The sequence below is a fragment of the Rhipicephalus microplus genome, chromosome 6 (assembly GCF_043290135.1).
Source record: "Rhipicephalus microplus isolate Deutch F79 chromosome 6, USDA_Rmic, whole genome shotgun sequence".
NCBI lineage: Eukaryota > Metazoa > Arthropoda > Arachnida > Ixodida > Ixodidae > Rhipicephalus > Rhipicephalus microplus.
The window spans coordinates 32241927-32255235 of record NC_134705.1 but is presented as its reverse complement, the minus strand read 5'-3'; the positions used below and the strand labels follow the sequence as shown (position 1 = coordinate 32255235).

The window sequence follows — 13309 nt, the reverse complement described above, 5'->3', positions numbered from 1 at the left end:
AACAACGAAGGGACCAACTGGAAGTGTAACTGCGCGCCGATTGCGTTCTGCCGATGCTACACTTTAATGCTCGGCCTGGTCGGCTATCACGAAAACAATTTATAGCAGCTGTACGCCACAGTGAAAGCGAAGCAATATTAAACGAATAAAAAGCTATTATGAAAACATGCTCAACACACGTCAGTGCATTCAGTAAGTGCCCTCACGTTTCCGGCCTGCTGGCATGGATGGGCTGAAAACTAGTGAAAGCCTCAGAGCACAGAAACTGTGGATAACTCGCTTCAATATGCTGAATTAAAACCATGAAGAACCCTGGTTGCGCCAACAATCGCAAGGTGTTCATCAGCGGTCTTGCACCCGCACAGTCACTGGCCACAAAAGTGGGCTTTGTACGACATCGGCGTCAAGCTGGCCGGCGATGTGAGTGCATTGCTGGTACACGCGAAGGAAACGTCACATGTAATTTTTTTCGGTGAAAATCGCATCTCTTGCATTAGCGCACAGATAAAGGTTTGTCTCTCTCTTCATGTGACCGTCGTTGTCAACTATCAAGCGTGAAGGCATGCGCGGGTATGAATCATCGTGCGGCCGGCGGCGCACAGCGAGTGGCCTGCGAGCGGTATCGTCGCTGTAAGTATACACATATCGACATCGCTCCGTAATACACCACGAACAGTGGACACCTAACATATTGTTCATTTGTGTCTCAAAATATGACGATGAAAATTCCACACGAAACGCATGTTGTGATTGTCAGTGGTCCTCCGTAAGCATAGGGAAGCCGTCAGCATGCCGACATGGTCTAGGATTCACGGGGTGCCTTACTGCTTTTCCGGCTTTCCTGCGTAACCACCGTTGCTGTGTTTTTTCACGAAAGAGGTGATGCGGGCTACTAAGTAACGCATTTTCAGTAAGTTTATCTGTAGCCCACGTAAAGGACAACAATAAACAAAGGCACATCTATACAGACGGAGTGCTAACTTCCAACATATAATTTCTTCTCGGAAACCAGGAACATTTATGCACTTGTCTCACGAGTGACACTAATGTGAGCACGGTGAATAAAGCAAAAACAAATATAAATGCATGTGTACACATATATATACACATGCAAATATAATCTGAAGGCTTGCGCAGATACGTGAATTCTCACGTGCTGAGTGGCAGCGACACGCCTGACTCACCTCGACTAAAGACTCACCTCGGCACGCAGCTGCACTGTGCGTATGAACAAAGAACGGCGAGTGTACAAATCCAGAGGTACCTGAACCTTGCCGATCAAATAACGGAGTACCTGTGGCAACAACAGCTGTGGCAGCTCCGAGGTAACAACTCGTTGAACGACAAAGGTATACGGTGCACGTTCCCGAATGTTTTTCCTTGCCGGATAAAGTGCATCAGGTCTTGGAACGAGGACCCAAGTTCACCACTGAAACAAATAGGACTAAACTGGGCTACTCTCGCTGGTGTGGCAGATTTCCAGGCGTCTACCACAAGAGGAAGGCATAAGAACGAACTCTGAGGGAGTGAGATTCTTAGGAAATGTGATCCTCACTATTCGAAATTACCTTGCTATAAATGCTCTGTACCAGCAGATAAGAAAGGGGGATTCGCAGTTTTTTCTTGTAGTAGCTACGAGAAGAAAGCAAGCGATACTGTAAATGCTGTGCTCTGGGAACACAAAGGAACTTCGTCGGAAAGTGAACAGCCGAGCTGTCGTGTTGTGCCGTGACATGAAGCTAAGTAGCGTATTCAAAGGAATCGGAAAAAGTAGAAATATCAGCCTTGATGTAATTTTTAGTGCCAAGACGCAGAAAAAATGCGTTACATTTAGAGTAATTGTATCGGAAAAGGTCACGTGGCAGAAGGCTATTGCAAGTTATCTTTTAGACAAGCTAGACCTGCTAGAGATAAATGATCCCGTCATGACAAAAGATTCTAAGGACGTTTCCACATTCATAGAAGCCAACTCTGGTAAAGGATTTGAAGCCTTCTCGGCTGACGTAAAGGTCTTGTACTGGAGTGAAGTTGAAGGTAGCACACTATAAAACAAGAAATGCTTTTACTAAAGTTTCAGCCGTGGTACGGCCTTCGTCAGAGTAAGCATGTAGTGATTGGAATGCTTTCCTGGAAGACACAAGATGCTTGCCCATAAGGCAGCAGCTAGACGCAATCGTCCAACAAGACACAATTCAAAGACCATCCCCAGGCACTCGGAATTCAAACAATAGACTTATACAAAAGTGCTCCGGCACTGGGCGTCTGGCTTTTGATGGGAGAAACCAGAAATGGCCGCGTCCTGGGCCGGTGTCGGATGACCCCAGGGCAGAGAGCGTGATTTGGAGGAGATTTAAGCTGAAATTCGGATCAGGCAGGTGCTAACAGGCACGCACGGAGGAAGCGGCCCGTATCTTCGCGCGAGGCCAAGCGTTGATATCACCAACTCTGTCGGTCGCAACCGTCGTCAACATTGATTTGGAGCTGCAAACCACCACTGGAAAGCCACCGAGCAACGAACATTGGTTATCACTGCATAGCGTTGGATAATGGACAATAATCTGTGAGCTATTGTTCTGTATGCACTGTCTTATACTTTCAATTGAGACGATTGTTGTGTTCGGTGAATTGAGTTGTCTATTTTGTTTAAGGTGTCACTTGCATTCTGATATTTGTATGAAGCATTCATATTCATGATGTATTGGCAATTGTGACATTATTTGAGTATTTTCATATGGTGTCTCGTGTCCATTCTGTTCGCGTAACACACCTGCGGGCGTGACACAAAATTACCTTCCACGAAGTACATAGGTCTGTTACAATGTAGCCGCTTTTATAGGCTCACGTCTCGAACAATACGTACAGCAGTTAGTACATTGGCAATAAAATAGCAATTGATATCGGTTTAAAAAGACTGTTAAGGTGACAAGCTTGATAGGTACGTGAATATACACGTTTGAAATGTTCCTTACGTATCAACAACGTGGTGCACGGTGCGGATTGCATGACATGTTCAAAAAAAAAAGAAAAATCCCGCTGCAAATAGAACCACCATCCCGAGCAAATAAAGTAATATTATAAATAGCCATGTTATTTTGTTTCAAGAAAGGTAAATTTTTTTCACGTTTTTATTGATACCACAAGCAATATCTATAATGGTTCGTTTTAAAGCCGGACTGGATAATGGTAGCCCTAATTTTATCGATACCATGGCCAGGCATACTGTTATTCTGGCACGACAGTTGACCTGGCAGGCTTACGGCGTGTGCACGATGATTATCAAAACGAATTCTGAAACTAGTTTTTGTTTGACGTATGCATTGAGCTTGAATTGTTATACTCTCTCGGAGATATACAACATTGCCACTGTCACAAGTGTAGTCACCGCTGATTGTTAGTGAAAATTTGCATAAATACTTGATACTGTTTTGTATATGGTCATGTGCGCACACCTGTTGCAATAGGCTTTTTGTGGTTATGACAGCCTTCATGACATGAACGTGGGGTTGTACATAAAGTAAGTAAATCATGGAGGTTCCGCGATCGTCCGTAGACCACGCGGGGTTCTTCCGTGAAGATTTCTTTCAACCGCTCGCTCTGCAATAAAATGTCTAAATGTTTCTTTGAAATATGGTTGGCGTTTGGAGCTGAGGCCGCTTGTGTCAAAATTAGGTTATTAGTGAACTCTCTTTCCATCTTTTGTCAGCACCCAGAAGATCTGAATAATCGAGCTCTTCTGCGCATTTGATAGCATATGTGATTATACAGGACGGATAACTGTTTTTCAAACGCGCTTCGAAGTTGCTCACAGTTGCGGGAAAATTCACGTCTATCAGAGCATATCCTTCTAAAACGGACTTCTTGGCTGTAGGCAATACTACAAATATTCAGTTGAACATGATTACTACTCAAATTAAGATACTGCTGTAGATCGATGGGTTTCTTTTAGAGATTAGTTATGAGCTTCCCATCACGTACAGTGACCTTGACATCAAAGAAGTTTATGTTGACAGGCAAATGCAAATACGAGAAAAAAATTCTCGAATGAGCGTCGTTGAAAGCTGCTATAAAAGAGAAAAGTTGCGATTTACTAGGAAGCCAGAATATAAAAATGCCGTCGATGAACCGCTTGTAGTAAAATGGCTTCTATTTTTTTGGTATAGATTGGCTTTTAATAAGTCTCATAAATATATTGTCATAGTTTGGTCCAATTCTTGTGCCCATGGATGCACAGCTAATCTGAACTAATGTGTCTCATCAAACTCGAAATATTTAGGTTACAGGATGAGCTTAAGCAATGTAGCTAAGGTGGATGGGGAAACTGGTTTGTCGGCTTCGTAATCAATGTACGCGCAGAGGACTGCCTTGATGCCATCTGAACAAGCGATAATAGTATATAGTGACGCAACATCTAACGTAACGAGAAACAAATTTTGACGAACCTGCAAGTCAAGAATATTTCGCAACAAGATAAATATATGGGCTAGTAGGAGAAACACACACAAGAAGTGCTGTGTGCCTCCCCTTCGCTTCTTGTTTGTGTTCCTCCCACGCTCCTAGTTCACTGAACAATCCAGAATATCTGTTAAGAAATGATTCGTATTCTTGGTGTAAGAGTAAATTGTGGATGAAATGGTGCAGATATGGCTGTCTCCATAACGGGAAGCCTTGTTAGTCACGCTTCCAATTCTAGAAAAGATTGGTCTATCGGAATGACTTTTTTTCTGAACTTTGGGAAGAATCTAGAACCTGCCAGCTACTGCGCTCAGTGGAATAAAATATTTAAATGTGTTTTAGCTGATCTCTTCATTATTGAAGAGAGCATTCATAGTTTTATAGACAACTGTTCTAAACTCGTTTAAACTCGTAAACAGTGTGAGTCCCATTGGAAGGCGGAATACGAAAACGGGCGTCACACAGTCCCCTTCGGGAAAGGGTGGGTGCGTCGGAGATATCTTTTACAGTGATGGCATTGCTCGTTTACGTTCACCTTATCCTCTTGAGATGCTGTCTGTTCCCAATCCCGTCGTGTCTGTTTTGTTTCTTTCCTGGATATTCTTATTTTTTTATTTTTAACGTTTATCTCCCCTATTTTTTCATAATGATCTTATATCCTCTTTTTCTCCTGTCTCATTAAGCTATAAGAAGACACAAAAAATGTGTAGATATCATTATGCCTTGAAAAATACGGGGCTCCCATCGAAACGTCGGCTGAATAAGCAGTTGTCTTGTGAAAGCACATCTACTTTCGTACTTAAAACCTTGCGGCAACGGAAGTTAATCCTATGCAAATAAGCCTTATTACAAATGGTTGCTGCCCACAGTTTTCGCGAACAACTGACACGGAGGTTTCCGATCTATGGAGCCTCGACCGCAATAATCGGTGACTCGCAACTAAAGTACGTTCATCAGCACATTAATCCGGCCAGCCCCTATTCCCCTGTCTCCATCTGTCAGCCTGGTGCATACATCGGCGACATCGGTGAGCTATTTGGACTTCGTCCTTAAAGGTATTTCTCACCTTATTCTGCACACCGGAACAAATGACCTGGCTGCTACGGATGCACTTACAGCATTCGACTGCTACGTGGCCCTTCTTGACAGGATCCGGCTTGAGAGACCCCACATCACTATGGTGTTTGGCACCCTACTGCTCCCACGAGCCCCCAACGAACGACTTCACTGAAGTAAGTGGCGTGCAGTGAGGAGGTTCAACTTTCAGGCTCGGGAGTTTAACTTGCAACTGGTGAATTTGTGTCATGAGAGAGAGAGGGGGAGTATTTTATGCGAACCATTGGATTGATAAGCTCCCGCCATGGACTTTGCTCGTGGCCGTTGGTGTACACCCGAGCTTCGCCAAATTTTCTCTCCTTGCGTGGAACATTTACAACCTGCTCCTCGGCAGACTGCGGCCCTAAATCAACAACTGGTTGCACCACGCACCACAGCTGGAGGCATGCGAGCTTCGGTAAACGCCATTCTACTCCCAGGCACTCCAGAGTGACGTTCCTGGTGACACCTGTCGAGGCGGAGAAGGGGCGAAAGAGAGCCAAGCAGCCGCAGAAACAGCTACTGCCCCTTCTACAGGTCAGCAGATCCCGGCAGGACCCCCATCCCGTCGTGCGCGACCGCCATCACGCGTGCTACAGCTGTCGACGCTGCCTACAAGACACACCCCAAAAAAGGCTACGAAGGTTAATCCGTGCCAACAACGACAGCCAGCTGTACCATAACCAACAGCAACCAGTGGCGAGGATCAACCATCCCCAAGCAGCAAAAATCAGCAGCCAATATTAGCCAAGAGCAACCAGCAACCAGCAGCAGCCAACAGCAGTCGTCTACAGGCCAGCTCGTCACGGGAGGCACAACGGGACGGAGCTGGCTGTGTGAATGGGCAAACACCGTCCGTTTAAGATGAATTAGGGAACAGAACAGGTCCAAATTTCCTTAAACTTAGAAAAGTTGCTGACAAACGAATGTGAAACGAACTTCATGTGCGTAGTCTCGAAGAATATTGTAGTAGAAAGCACGGCTCCAAAGGGGCTGCGCTTGTCGCTAACACTATCGACGCATAATTTTGCCGAAGGGGAAACGAAACAGTGGAACGAAATTCGCGATGACACCACACAAGAGCTAACTAAGGTCAATATTGAACACTGTAGAAAGACTCTAAACGCATTGACAGACGAGGAGCGGTAAGTAATTCTTTTCTCTCTCGGGGTGGGAGGCTGAAGAGCTCGACGTATTTGAGCACAATAAAACGGAGGAAATAGAAAAACTTAAGAGAAAGATATTAGCATGTGACAATGTTTCACCACAAGCTATATCCATTGCTGCTTACATGAAAAATACCAAGCCACTTCACGTTCAAAACAGATTTGCCACTACACCCGAAGACCCAAACGTCATTAACCTTTCAGATGAAGAACTTAGCAAAAAACAACTCAGTGTACTATCACGCGGACCTACATTCTGTCCTGGCAATGAAAAATACGATGAATTCAGGCTTCTAAAAGACCTAGATGACTTCACAAGAAATTTACGATTGGAGGAATATTTTTTTGATAAACCCCAAAAAGATAATCCAGGTTTTTGTGGGCTGATTGGACGCAATAAACCCCAGACGCCAACAGTGATCGACATCTGGATCTCTACATAGACGTGGTTCAGAAAGATGTCATACATATGTACAAGGTGCACAAACCAAAAATAAATAACATGCCAAAAAAGAAAGAGACGTACTACTCGCGTTAACATCTCGTCATTAAACCTACACACAAAAGAGGCGCGATTGTTGTTTCAAAGAGATCTGACTACATTGAGGAAAGCAGGAGACAACTAAATGACAAACGATTCTACAAACAACTCAACTGGGACCCTACCGCCGAGCACAAAAAGATCTTGTAACAACCCTAGAGGATCTCACACGTGAATGTGCTATTGATTCAAAGCTTCAAAAGGCACTTATTGCGGTACATTCGGCGCCCGGTCATTTTACATGCTGCCGAAGATTCATAGCAAGAGAAACCCTAACAGACCCACAATATCAGGCACGGGAACGTTAACGAAACCTATTTCTAGTTATACTGACTTTTTAATCAAAGACATACCAACCCCGCATGAGTCCTTCTTGCATGACACTAACCATTCCCTTCAGAAATATCGGACGTAAACGTTCCAGATGGTGCATTCCTCGTAACATTGGATTTTAGTTCACTCTACACAAATATCTCTCATGACGATGTGTAAGGGCACTTAACACACACAGAAATCTTTATTGAAAAAACAAAGAAAAGTGATTGAGCAATTACAACAGATGAGGTAGAAAATACATGATGGTTCCATTGAAATATTGTTGAAGAAATTGTTGACCAGTATTGAAAATTAGCCCATGTCTTCCAATTGAAAGCCATCAGTGAACTCGACATACACTTAACATTGAGAGAAAATCAAATGGTGATGGAAAATACGTTGCGGATCAATTGAAATATCAGAAAGGCAATGGTTGAGAAGCATTGAAAATTGGCCCACGACTTTCAATTGAAAGCCGTCAATGGTTTATCAATGCGGAAAAAAGTCATAACTTTTCGCGCTCGAGAGTGCTTTGTCGCCACTGATGTGGTGGATATAATGACCACAGGTAAATAGAAACTATTAGTATTACCATCACCTACACCTGCCGAGCACCGCAGCACTGGAGTCGAACTCGGGACCTCATGCATGTGAAGCAGATGTCTTACCCATTGCACCACAACGCCTTTTCTCTTTTTTCCTTTATTTCCGGTTAAACTTCACAAGCGGGTTACTAAGATAAATATATTACAATACACAGGAATCAACACAAAAAATAAAAATAATTAAGGCCGCCAAGCATTACTATAACACATCACGTCCTAGAATTCCTTTATGGTCAGAGGGCTTCTACCCTTTCTACCCAGACGGGTACACATTCGTCAGTTCTGACTGACTTGAGAAATCTTGAGATAATTTCTTTAACATACTCTCTTGCTGGTCTCCTGTCAGGGTCCCAGTGAAATCCAGCCATTCCAGAGCGCCATATACTGTGCGAGGCAGTCGTCATGATAAAATCGAAAGGTAATCCATCCTCATTCTCAATTACCAAATACCTAATCCCATGAGGGTCTAACGGGAACTCTTTCTTGATTGTCCTTTGTAATACGTCCCAAAAGTAAACTCCTTCCGAACAGTGCAGAAAAACATGGTCAATAGTTGCCGGTTTCTTGCAGATTCGACAGTGAGATCCCCAAGGCATATAAAACCCACGCTCCTCTAAAAAGGTTCTTACAGGAAGTTTTCCGGTGTGTAATTTAAAAAAAGGACATTTTTGCACTTGGAGCGGCAGGCATTTTTTTTAAACTCGTTTAAGTACATTGTGACCCTTGCGTGCTGTGTTTAGCGTTCTGTACAGTGGGAAGGGGAGCATAGTGTCACATAAATCTTTGTGCAGTTTTTTTTTGCTTTTCACCAAACCACAGGTAGTCAGCTGAAAAACAAGCACACAAAAACCGCACGCTGGCGACAACTTCCTTCGTGTATCCTTGCACAGCCCCTGTGGTAACTTGAGGGCTCACAACAGACTCGGTCAACAGTCTGCTTAGTCTTGTTTGACACACTGTTAGTAGGAAAGGATCTCTTGTCTCGCAAAAAAAGAAAAACCTATTTACTAACTGCTTGATAAACAGATGTCCTAGGCCAAGGCCTCCACGCTTTACCCGTCTAAACAAATTTGTGTGACTGCACCTTTCCCAGTTAGACCCCCACACAAATATTGCAAGCACCCGATAAAATTCTTGCACATTGACCGAGGAACAGTACAGCACTTGAATCACATACCATAGCTTAGACACAGAAAACCAGTTGCATGCAGTAGCCCTAGCAAACATGGACAGATAAGTCGCATTCCACCTATTCGCTTTCTTTATTAATTTATTTCGTTTGCTGTGTCCAATATTCATCAGTAATATTTTATGACTCGAGCGATACCCCGAGATATTTACCTGGCGTTCTTGTCCATTTAATGACCTAGAAAAATACTAGGGTCGAAGGCCAACATCCATGCCAAATGCTGAGGCATTTACTTAAATTTATGTGGCTTCCTGTAACTTTGGCGAAAGATTTACAAACTCTGATTGATTTTGAATGCCTTCATAGGACGTGCTACAAATCGCAACATCATCAGCGTATCCGAGTAGTTTGATTTCTTAGGATTGTACTCTAAACCCATTATTGATGTCATTCTGCAATATCTACCGCCATAATGTTTCAATATCGATGCAAAACAACAGTGGACTAACAGGGCAACCTTGACGCTCTGAGTGCTCAATTCTAATGGGGGGGGGAGCAATGTCTTGTTAATAACTAGTTTCATACTACCATTTCGATATGCAATTGCTACACCGTCAATGATTATCTTGCCAACATTGCTCCAATACTGCAAACAAAAGAGCGTGGGCAGCGTAATCACACGCTTCCTCCAGAACTAGCTGGAGTATGGCCACACGAGCTTGACTGATGTCAGCACATACGAGTACGGACCGCATTTTAAGAACATTTGTTACTATGAACTGACCGTTGATTCCACACGTTTGATGTGGACCGACGATATCTTTTATTATTGACTGATTTCTAACCACCAAATTTTTCATTATTATTTTGTATTCTACGTTTGTCAGTGCGATTGGCCTGTACGCTATGAGGTGCCTGAGCTTTTCAACCTCGTGTGTATACGGAATCAGAACGGTCCATGATTCACCAAAGGGCGGTGGTAATTTCTCTTCCTAATATGCCTCGTTAAAAACGCCTGCAAGTATTGGAGGCTATTCACTTTTAAAACATTTGTACCACTTGGTACAAAGACCATCTGGTACTAGAGATTTCCCGGGATTTACCTTATTGATCATCCGTTCAATTTCAGATGCAGATATAGATCATTCCAAAGCGCTTTTCACTTCCTAACTGACTTGTGACATGCGTCCTAATTATTCTTCTTTATATCTTTCTAGGTTTACTTGTATACACGCAAAAAGGTTTTCAAAATGACTTGAAAATACGGATAAAATGCTGCAGGTGTCGGTTGCTTCGTGACCATCCTTCTCTATTTTTTCTATATGATTCCGTCGAGCGTTTGTTTTTTCCACCCCTAACGCTCTTTTGGTTGGCGTCTCTTCAGCAGCTGAAGCCTCAGCCCTAGCATGGACGAGTGCACCACGGCAGCGTTCCTCGTCATGCAGTGCAAGTTTCAGCTTAATATTGCGTATGTCAGTTATATATTCTCTCGGTAGTTTGCACTCCAAATCAATTAGTCTTTCCAAGGTCATTTGAAGTTCTTTTGCTTTCTTTTTCTTTTCGTAACTCAATGCGCAAGAACGATCCATAGGTTTCATTTTTATTCGCTGCTTGAACTCTTACCATTGTTCGGCAAGTTTATCTTCATCATTCATTTTTATTTCATTGATGCAGTTCATTGCCTGATCTAAGAAATATTCGTCAGCGATTAAAGTGTAATTCATTTTCCTCAGCTCACATGAAAAAGTTCCACCTTTTGTTTTCTCTCCCATATCAAATTTAACTGAACAATGATCACAGAAGTGTATGGGGTAGGCAGCATATGTCTTGCAGTGGGCTATCAATTCAAGTGACACGTAAATGTGATCAAGACGTGCATGGCTATCCCCCTGAAGATGTCTGAAACGCGCTTTCCGCGTTCCCTCCATACAGGTGCCCACGTCTTCTAACACGAATTCAGTAACTATGTCCGCTAGCGTTATACTGCTTTTATCGTAATTGGCACGTCCGTTTGATCGATCTCGCCCGTTCTGGGCGCAGTTAAAATCACCAAGTAATACGGATTTCTTTTACAAAGTGAAGTGCTGTTTTAGACTTGAAAAAAAGTGATCGCTCCTCACAAATGGTTGGTGCACAAATACACACAATACGCCACTGGCATTCATTAAATACAAAATCACAGGAAACCAATCTACCAGGCAGGCAAAAAAAGGTATCTTGCACTACCACACCCGGTAACTTCCTAATGAACAAAACACAGCATGCAGACGTGCCTATTGCTTGACTTACAACTGCGTAGTAACCCGCCATAAAACTCAGCATCATGCCCCGGGTCTCTTCCTTACCATCTATTTTTGTTTCTTGTACAGCTAGTACATTCAAATCAAGATCCACAAGTAGCCTATAGACTTGACTCTGTTTCCGCTTGGCGGCAAGACCTCGAACATTTAACGTTGCTACTCTAAGTTTCGGTGCAAAAGCCATGTCTACACAGTGAACAAGCTAGCCCGAGGCATGATGCTTACCTTCAGCGTCTAGCATAGAGCTAGACATTCTTGGAGCCTCCAGGTGAATCTGTACCAATAGAGGACAAAGGTGGCCAGTGTTTGTCCGATATCAGGTTGGGACACGGCTTTGTGCTGCTGCGTCGGAACGAAGTCACCTTCACAGGTGGCTTCTCTTCACGCTTTTCACTGGACACCACACGCCGTCATGCAGACTGTTCGTCGAGTCTTTTGCTTGGCGCCCCACCACTGGTACTCTCGGTCGACACTGGAAGTTCGGTTAATTCCACCGGCTCAGGCTCCTTCGATGGGGTGCTTGTGTAGCCTTCCTCGGTTTTGCTGGCTGGCTCTTGAGTAACCCCCCAGATGCTATGTGTGCTTGTACTGTTGGTCTATCACCCCCAGTCGTTGTGGCTGTGCCTGTTGAAGCATCTGGGTTCACCACGTCACCTGCCCCTTTCGCCGCGTCTTAAGCCTCGTTCGTATCTATCACCAACTCTGCTGTGTCTTCACCTTCAGCTGATTTGATAGCCGATGCGTACGTACGCATGCACTCATCTTCGCTGTGGCCTAACCGCCGACAACGTGATCATCGTGGTACCTTACACTCTCTTCTGACATGGCCGGTACCTTGGAAGCACAGACACTCCATTGGCCAACCAGGTGCAACCACAAGTGCCAGTTCGCCAGCAACCCTGATTTGATGCGGGATATCTTCAACCTTCACGCAACTCTTGAGCTTAAGAAGCACAGACCGTGTGGTTGAGCTCTTGTTACTGACTCCTTAAACGCGCTAATGCTCCCAGGTGACTTGTACGACCTTCCCGAAAGCCGTCAACGCCGTTAACACGTCTTCATCGTTGACGCCATACAGCAGCCAATGAAGACGCAGCCGCACCTGTTGACCCGGGGGTCTATGCTTATGCAGCGTGCCCCCTTGAATTTCAGCTCCTTCACGTCCAGCAAGCGCTTCATAGCGTCCGCGTTGTTCATGGTGACTGCCGAGACAAAATTTATTTGGTAGGCCCCCAGTGCCAACACCTCCGGCAGCAGTCCTGTAGGGCCGAGCGCGTCTCGGAAATCTTCTACTCGATACGGTCTGCCACACACATCACCTTGTATAAACACAGTGTTTTGCGCGACGCTTCCCTTGGGCAGTGATGGCAAAATAATCTCGTATCCTGTGTCTTGGTCTTTGGTCATCCTGTTACCTCGGCGAGTATGTGGCGCAAACGCCGCTCCTACATAGCACATGATCCTTGCGTCCGACGCGCGTGCGTGCCGACAAAAGAGTGCATTGCACCACAACGCCCCCGCGTGAAGGCGAGACTTTTTGCGGGGTATATATCTACCAAGTGACTTTTAGATGCGGAAGCATCTTATACTCGCGCCTTGTAGTGCGCCGTCCGCGCCGTCCGCACCGCTTCTCGAACATTCGACAGCTGACGCGCGCGCATGCGCCGTCGCGCCGTCGCCCACTCTTCCACCATCTGTGCATCCCT

At 44.6% G+C, this 13309-nt stretch overlaps 1 protein-coding gene across 1 annotated transcript in view; it reads right to left on the bottom strand.

Annotated features, from left to right (window-relative positions):
• The window catches only part of LOC119167686 (chymotrypsinogen B), a 495108-nt gene that overhangs the window by 462702 nt on the left and 19097 nt on the right, over positions 1–13309 (bottom strand). The gene's annotated exons all lie outside the window — the stretch shown is intronic.